Here is a 7,827-nt window from a genome sequence, read left to right on the forward strand (position 1 = left end):
AAGACCACAATGATTAGTATAATCCGCCCAGAGCACTAGACTGGTGTACTATTTAAACTAATGACCCCACCCAGTGCACTTGATGAGAGGCGGATCCAGCACGGCTCCAAAACAACACTAAACTCGTGCTGCTATCCTGGCCGACCTCCGCACATCGTCAGAGTGGGGGCATGACAGGTGCTGCCAAAACCCGGACCGGCACTTAAAATCCGGTGCGGTATTTGACCTCACCTGGCTGTAAATATGCCAAGCAGCACATGCTGGGAGGAAAATATCTTTTTTTCCAGACAAAACCTTTCACTGTGTCACACTCCTTTTTTTTCAAATTTCTTTCAGTTTTACACAATAAAAGCATTTTTGAAGAAACATCATGTTTTAGTTTCTGAAAGGCATTTTTTAATTCATTTTTTGGCCGATTTTCTTATGTAGGGGCTCAATTTTCATGAGAGGAGGTGACGGTTTCATTGGTGCTCTTTTGGGGTACATACAGTCAGGTCCATAAATATTGGGACATCGACTAACATTTTTGGCTCTATACACCACCACAATGGATTTGAAAAGAAACAAATAAGATGTGCTTTAACTGCAGACTGTCAACTTTAATTTGAGGTTATTTACATCCAAATCAGGTGAACTGTTCTGCTTCGCGTTATTGAACTGTTGTATAACACTAGTCAGACAGCTTAACAATAATTCAGAAGTCAAGAAACGTGAGACATCAGATCTGTATGTATTCTCTTTTCTGAATAACTTTGTAAAACTACAATATAAACATAAACAAAACATATGTGTCAGTACATTACACATAATACAGCAACCTCACTCCATCAGTGAGAGTACTCACAGACAATTCCATCATTAGTCCAGGAATAGATCAAGAGCTCCTCTACATGCAGCCTGCTAGATCCAGGAGCAGTCATGAAATGGAGGAAATACAGTTCCAGGTTAAAGGTTACTGCCTCTGACTCTGAGAACAATACACTTCCGGTAAAGTTCTGGCGAAGTAGAAACGAACTTTGACCACTAGATGGCAGCAACGTCAAACATAACATTTCAGTATAATCTTTACAGTACATTTATTATGCACAAAATGGGCAGAACACTCGCTGTCTGGCATAATTATTATGTCACTACCTAAATAACTACTGCTATGCAGAAAAAAAACATATAAACAGGAAATGGAATTCTAGCTAATCTGAAACTAAAACTATAATGTCAGTTATAGGTCTAAGATAAGTTTTGGAAGTCCCATTCTTTGCAATCTTGACCTCCACCTTCCTAACATTGCCATCCCTGCTTGGTAGAGCATTGACAATAAGTCCTACAGGCCACTCGTTCCTGCTCTCTTGGCTGTCCTTCAACAGAACAACATCACCCACTTTTACATTTGGGCGATCCTCAGTCCATTTCCTACGGCGTTGCAGATTTGACAGATACTCCCTCTTCCATCTTTTCCAAAAGGTGTCTACCAAGCATTGTACTTGCTTCCATTGTTTCGCATGAACTTGTGTTGTACTTATGGTTCCGGATGGAGCAGACAAAGAGTTCACCTTTTGAGTCAACAACATTGCTGGGGTAAGGACCATAGGTGTATCTGGGTCAGAGGACACCGGAACTATAGGTCTGGCATTCATAATAGCTGTAACCTCTGCCATAAAGGTGCTTAAACTCTCATGGGTCAAGTGAGCAGTTTTGGTTTGTAGCAACATAGCGTCCAAGATTCGCCTGGCAATACCTAAATACCTAAAAAAAAGCACAATGGATTGCAGTAGGGTGCTTGTGAACGGTTATTCTAAGCTGAATGTACCTGCACTCGTCAGATCGCAGAAGATAAGCAGCTTAAGGCTTGGCAAGTACCAGCTTGGGAGACTGGTTGGGAATCCCTTGTTCCGTTGACTTTTTTTATTACTTTTATTTATCATAAAAAAAGCACAATGGATTGCAGTAGGGTGCTTGTCAATGGTTATTCTAAGCTGAATGTACCTGCACTCGTCAGATCGCAGAAGATAAGCAGCTTAAGGCTTGGCAAGTACCAGCTTGGGAGACTGGTTGGGAATCCCTTGTTCCGTTGACTTTTTTTCTTACTTTTATTTATCATAAAAAAAGCACAATGGCCCAGCAAAACTGCTCCGTTCTGACAGAGGAACAAACTTTGTAGGAGCCTGCAAGGAACTTAACATTTGTGCCAGCGAATCACAAGTGCAAGACTTTCTCCAAGACAGAGGATGTACATTGGTCTTTAATCCTCCACACTCCTCACACATGGGTGTCAGACCATTTAGAAAAATCAGTCCCCTTCCTAGTCATGTCAGTAAGGGGTTTTACAATAAGTGAATAATTTTTAATGAATTTCCTATAGAAATTCGCGAAGCCCAAGAACCGTTGTAGTGCTTTGAAGTTCTCAGGAAGATCCCAATCTAAAATTGCCTGGACCTTCCTAGGATCCATACGGAAACCTGAAGCAGATAAAAAATAACCTAGGAATTGTATCTAATGAACGACGAAGACACATTTTTCAATTTTAGCATATAATCTATTCGTCCGTAGGACCTGCAGTACTTGTCTGACATGCACCTCATGTGTTCTCAGATCAGATGAATAAATTAAAATATCATCTAGGTATATTACCACAAACCTGCCGATTAGATGACTAAAAATGTCATTAACGAAATGTTGAAAGACGGCAGGAGCATTTGTCAGACCGAAAGGCATAACTAGATTTTCATAATGCCCCTCAGGGGTGTTAAAAGCTGTCTTCCACTCATCCCCCTCCTTAATACGAATCAGATTGTAGGCCCCCCTAAGATCAAGTTTGGAGAACCACCTAGCACCCGCAATCTGGTTAAACAGGTCAGGAATGAGAGGAAGAGGGTATGGGTCTCGGATGGTTATCCGATTTAATTCGCGAAAATCTAGGCAAGGACGCAGGCCCCCATCTTTCTTTTTAACAAAGAAAAACCCTGCAGCCACGGGTGAAGAAGAGGGTCTGATGTGTCCCTTAGCCAAGCTCTCGGAGATATAATCTTTCATGGCTTGTCTCTCTGGACCCGAAAGATTATATAACCTGGTCTTGGGTAATTTTGCGCCGGGAATAAGGTTAACCGGGCAATCATAAGGACGATGAGGTGGTAACTTCTGACAACCCTTTTCAGAAAAAACATCCTCAAAATCCGAAATAAATGTAGGTAGGGTAGTTATGGAGGCGACTAAGCAATTGCTATTTGAGCAATTTTCTCTGCACTGCTCACTCCACTCCAATATCTCCCTGGCCTGCCAATCCACCACTGGATTGTGCGCTACCAACCAGGGAAGACCCAGCACTACCGGAGTGGGAAGCCCCTCCAGAACATAACATGAAAGCATCTCGTTATGGTGGTCCCCTACCCGAAGGTGTAAATTATGAGCAATGTGGGTGAGGTTTCTCTGAGACAGAGGAGCAGAGTCAATAGCGAATATGGGAATAGGTCTCTGTAGCGTACAGAGAGACAAACCCATAGTGCGGGCAAAATGGGCATCTATCAAATTTACCCCTGCTCCACTGTCTAGAAAGAAAGAAATAGTCTCCGTCTTATCACCAAAAACAATAACCGCTGGCAACACAAATTGCGATGTACGTATGGAGGAAACGTATACCCCCTGGCTGACATCCTCCACACAGCCTGGGGTTAGTAGTTTTCCGACAATCTTTTGTTTCTGAGGAAAGAAGAAGGACAGACATTAATGAAATGACCCCTCTCCCCACAAAAAAAAAAAAAACCCCACGCCTACGGCGAGCCTCAGGAGGACGGACCTGACGAGTAGTTCCTCCTAGCTGCATAGGCTCGTCTAAGTCCATACAGACTAACTGCTGCTTGGGAGGGGTTACCAATTGCTCCGGTTTTTTCAACCTGTCCCTAAGGCGTCTATCTATTCGGATAGAAAGGGACATAACCGCATCAAGGGAAAAGGGGGTCTCATATAATGCAAGCGCATCCTTAACTTTTTCGGATAACCCAGAGCAGAACTGACTCCTGAGAGCCGGGTCGTTCCATTGGGTATCCGTAGCCCACCTACGGAATTCAGAGCAATACTCCTCTACCGGCCGCTCTCCTTGTAAGAGTCTCCGTAATCTTGATTCAGCCAGTGCGACTCGGTCAGGGTCGTCATATATGAGACCCAAGGCCCCGAAAAACTCATCCACTGACCGAAGAGCCTGGGAATCAGTAGGTAAAGAGAACGCCCAGGACTGCGGGTCCCCCTGCAGCAGGGAAATAACAACCCCCACCCGCTGTTCTTCATTACCAGAGAAGTAAGGGCGCAGTTTAAAATATAATTTATAGGCCTCACGGAATGTCAAAAACTTGTCCCTTCCCCCAGAAAATCTGTCAGGGAGAGGGACCTTGGGTTCCGCAACAACCTGGTTACCAGTAGCAACCGCTGGGCTTGCGGTCAGTTGTAATTGCTGCTGTTGCTGGAGGACCGACGCCTTCAATCCTGCCACCTCCAAAGACAGGCCATGAAATTGTTTGGACAGAGCAGCAATTTGATCTATACTGGATTTTTTTTTTTTTTTTCCTACACAAAATAAGGGCCAGATATAATGTAATGACCGGCGTCACGCACAGGGAGGAAAAAGGGAAAGCCCTGCCCAAGGGAGAGGGAAAGATGGTGACCCCTAACTCACCTTGCGGCTGGCACCTGACTGCCCTGACGTCCCTAGACGGGTTCCTCACCCATGCGGCAATCACGTGCCTAAACCCTGGCTTTCCCTAAAATGAGCCCTAGATAGTGAACGGGCCGGTGGGATCGCTAGTCCGCACCACTGTCACTAAGAGGGAAACACCAGGGAGAGGACAGACAAAACAGACAAACACATACACCCAGGTGGGCGACCACAATAGACCACAAAGGTCCAACAGGGATCCGGAGCGTAGCGTTCTGGACCAACTACCAGAGAACGCAGCAACACAGCTCCAGAGGGTCAGAATAGATGTCCAGGCAGGAAGCTCTATATCTGGCAACCAGAGAAATGTGAGAGGGGAATATAAGGAGGTTTAGTAGTGCTGGACAAAGAACAGCTGAGGAGAAGGAGCTACGGATCCCTGAGTGAGCCAAAAGGGTTTGCAAAGCAAGCCCAGAAAGCTACCATAAGGAAACAGCCCTATCTTACATAGAGCGTGCAGCCAACCGCTGAGACTTCCTGACCCTGGGTATAACGGAGTCAGGCGTGGTTCTTGACACCCTCGTGACAGATATCCTTCAGGTACACAAGGTACGCCAGCAGATCAATGGACCTTATAATGACCCCTATGCACAGAGACTGTACCTGGGGTGGGTCATTGTAGGAGAAGTTTGCCTGGGGACAGTGCACCAGCCTGACAACATTAGCACTTTGAAGACGTCTGTGTTAACAAATGGACGCATATCCCTTCTCAGTCCCTGTCACAACAACTTCATCGTCAAGGAAATCTTTGGCAGGTCAACACAACACTGTGACTCTTCTACACTATATGGTAAAGAAGAAGTCAATTCCAACATTAAGACAGACAATCTAGGGATTACAGTGTTCCAGAAAACTAAAGATGATGATAAACAGGCCCTCTCTATAGAGGATCAAAACCCTGCAGATTATGCCACTAGGCCTACTCAAACAGCATGCCTTCAGAACTCTATATGGTTCTCAGGCCCATCCTTTCTGTACCAACCACACTGTGAGCAGATAGACACTGCTATTGTTTATCCACTCATAGAGCCTGAAGCTGACCCTGAAATCTGATTTGAAATTACAAGCTTCAGCACCAGAGCTTCTGAAGCCACACTTCACTCACATTGCTTTGATAGATTTTCTTGCTGGAAGAGACCCTAGCCAGACTCATCCATGTCGCTAAAACCTTCCAGAGGGAAACCAGCAGCAATCAGGTCAGAAGGTGGGGAAGTTTACATGAACAAGTCAATCTAGAAGAACTTGCTCAGGCAAAGTCTGTTATAATCTCTTCTGTTCAAAACAAACATTTCCAGAAGGAAATTGACTGCATTAAAAAACAAAAGACATTCCCAAAACTAAGCCGTCTTAGGAGGCTTAGGCCCTTTTTAGACAAAAATGGGTTGTTGAGAGTAGGTGGACGTTTGTCTCTTGCAGAACTTTCAGAGGAAGAGAAACAGCCTGTCATAATACCTTATGATCACCACATTGCGACACTGCTTGTTAGGTACTATCATGAACAAGTAGTTCACCAAGGGCGACAGATCACAGCGGGTGCAATTAGATCAGCAGGTTTCTGGATTCTTGGTGGCAAACGCTTGGTATCAGCTGTTATACACAAATGCGTCATCTGTCGCAAGCTGCGAGGAAGATTACAAAGTCAAAAGATGGCAGAGCTACCAGAGGACAGAGTAATTGCTCAACCACCTTTCACCAATGTAGGCTTAGATGTATTTGGTCCGTGGTCTGTTTTAACCCGTCGCACTAGAGGAGGCAGCGCAGACAGTAAACAATGGGCAGTCCTTTTCACTTGTTTGTCCACCTGAGCTGTACACATAGAGCTACTTGAAGCCATGTCAACATCAAGCTTTATTAATGCCTTAAGGAGATTCTTCTCAATTCGTGGCCCAGCAAAACTGCTCCGTTCTGACAGAGGAACAAACTTTGTAGGAGCCTGCAAGGAACTTAACATTTGTGCCAGCGAATCACAAGTGCAAGACTTTCTCCAAGACAGAGGATGTACATTGGTCTTTAATCCTCCACACTCCTCACACATGGGCGAGGATGTACATTGGTCTTTAATCCTCCACACTCCTCACACATGTGCTTTTTTTATGATAAATAAAAGTAATAAAAAAAGTCAACGGAACAAGGGATTCCCAACCAGTCTCCCAAGCTGGTACTTGCCAAGCCTTAAGCTGCTTATCTTCTGCGATCTGACGAGTGCAGGTACATTCAGCTTAGAATAACCGTTGACAAACACCCTACTGCAATCCATTGTGCTTTTTTATGATAAATAAAAGTAATAAAAAAAGTAGACGGAACAAGGGATTCCCAACCAGTCTCCCGAACTGGTACTTGCCAAGCCTTAAGCTGCTTATCTTCTGCGATCTGACAAGTGCAGGTACATTCAGCTTAGAATATCCGTTGACAAGCACCCTACTGCAATCCATTGTGCTTTTTTTATGATAAATAAAAGTAATAAAAAAAGTCAACGGAACAAGGGATTCCCAACCAGTCTCCCAAGGTAGTACTTGCCAAGCCTTAAGCTGCTTATCTTCTGCGATCTGACGAGTGCAGGTATATTCAGCTTAGAATAACCGTTGACAAACACCCTACTGGATTGCAGTAGGGTGCTTGTCAACGTGCAGAGAAAATTGCTCAAATAGCAATTGCTTAGTCGCCTCCATAACTACCCTACCTACATTTATTTCAGATTTTGAGGATGTTTTTTCTGAAAAGGGTTGTCAGAAGTTACCACCTCATCGTCCTTATGATTGCCCGGTTAACCTTATTTCCGGCGCAAAATTACCCAAGACCAGGTTATATAATCTTTCGGGTCCAGAGAGACAAGTCATGAAAGATTATATCTCCGAGAGCTTGGCTAAGGTACACATCAGACCCTCTTCTTCACCCATGGCTGCAGGGTTTTTCTTTGTTAAAAAGAAAAATGGGGGGCCTGCGTCCTTGCCTAGATTTTCGCGAATTAAATCGGATAACCATCCGAGACCCATACCCTCTTCCTCTCATTCCTGACCTGTTTAACCAGATTGCGGGTGCTAGGTGGTTCTCCAAACTTGATCCTAGGGGGGCCTACAATCTGATTCGTATTAAGGAGGGGGATGAGTGGAAGACAGCTTTTAACA

The 7,827-nt window shown here is 44.5% G+C and overlaps 4 pseudogenes; 2 read left to right on the plus strand and 2 right to left on the minus strand.

Annotated features, from left to right (window-relative positions):
• Positions 1–1,779: 1,779 nt before the first annotated feature.
• Positions 1,780–1,898, plus strand: LOC120992774 (annotated as a pseudogene).
• Positions 1,899–1,955: 57 nt separating this feature from the next.
• On the plus strand, positions 1,956–2,074 carry LOC120992642 (annotated as a pseudogene).
• A 4,745-nt stretch (positions 2,075–6,819) lies between these two features.
• LOC120992889 lies at positions 6,820–6,938 on the minus strand (annotated as a pseudogene).
• Positions 6,939–7,170: 232 nt separating this feature from the next.
• LOC120992805 lies at positions 7,171–7,289 on the minus strand (annotated as a pseudogene).
• Positions 7,290–7,827: the final 538 nt, after the last annotated feature.

This window comes from Bufo bufo, chromosome 2 (genome assembly GCF_905171765.1).
Source record: "Bufo bufo chromosome 2, aBufBuf1.1, whole genome shotgun sequence".
NCBI lineage: Eukaryota > Metazoa > Chordata > Amphibia > Anura > Bufonidae > Bufo > Bufo bufo.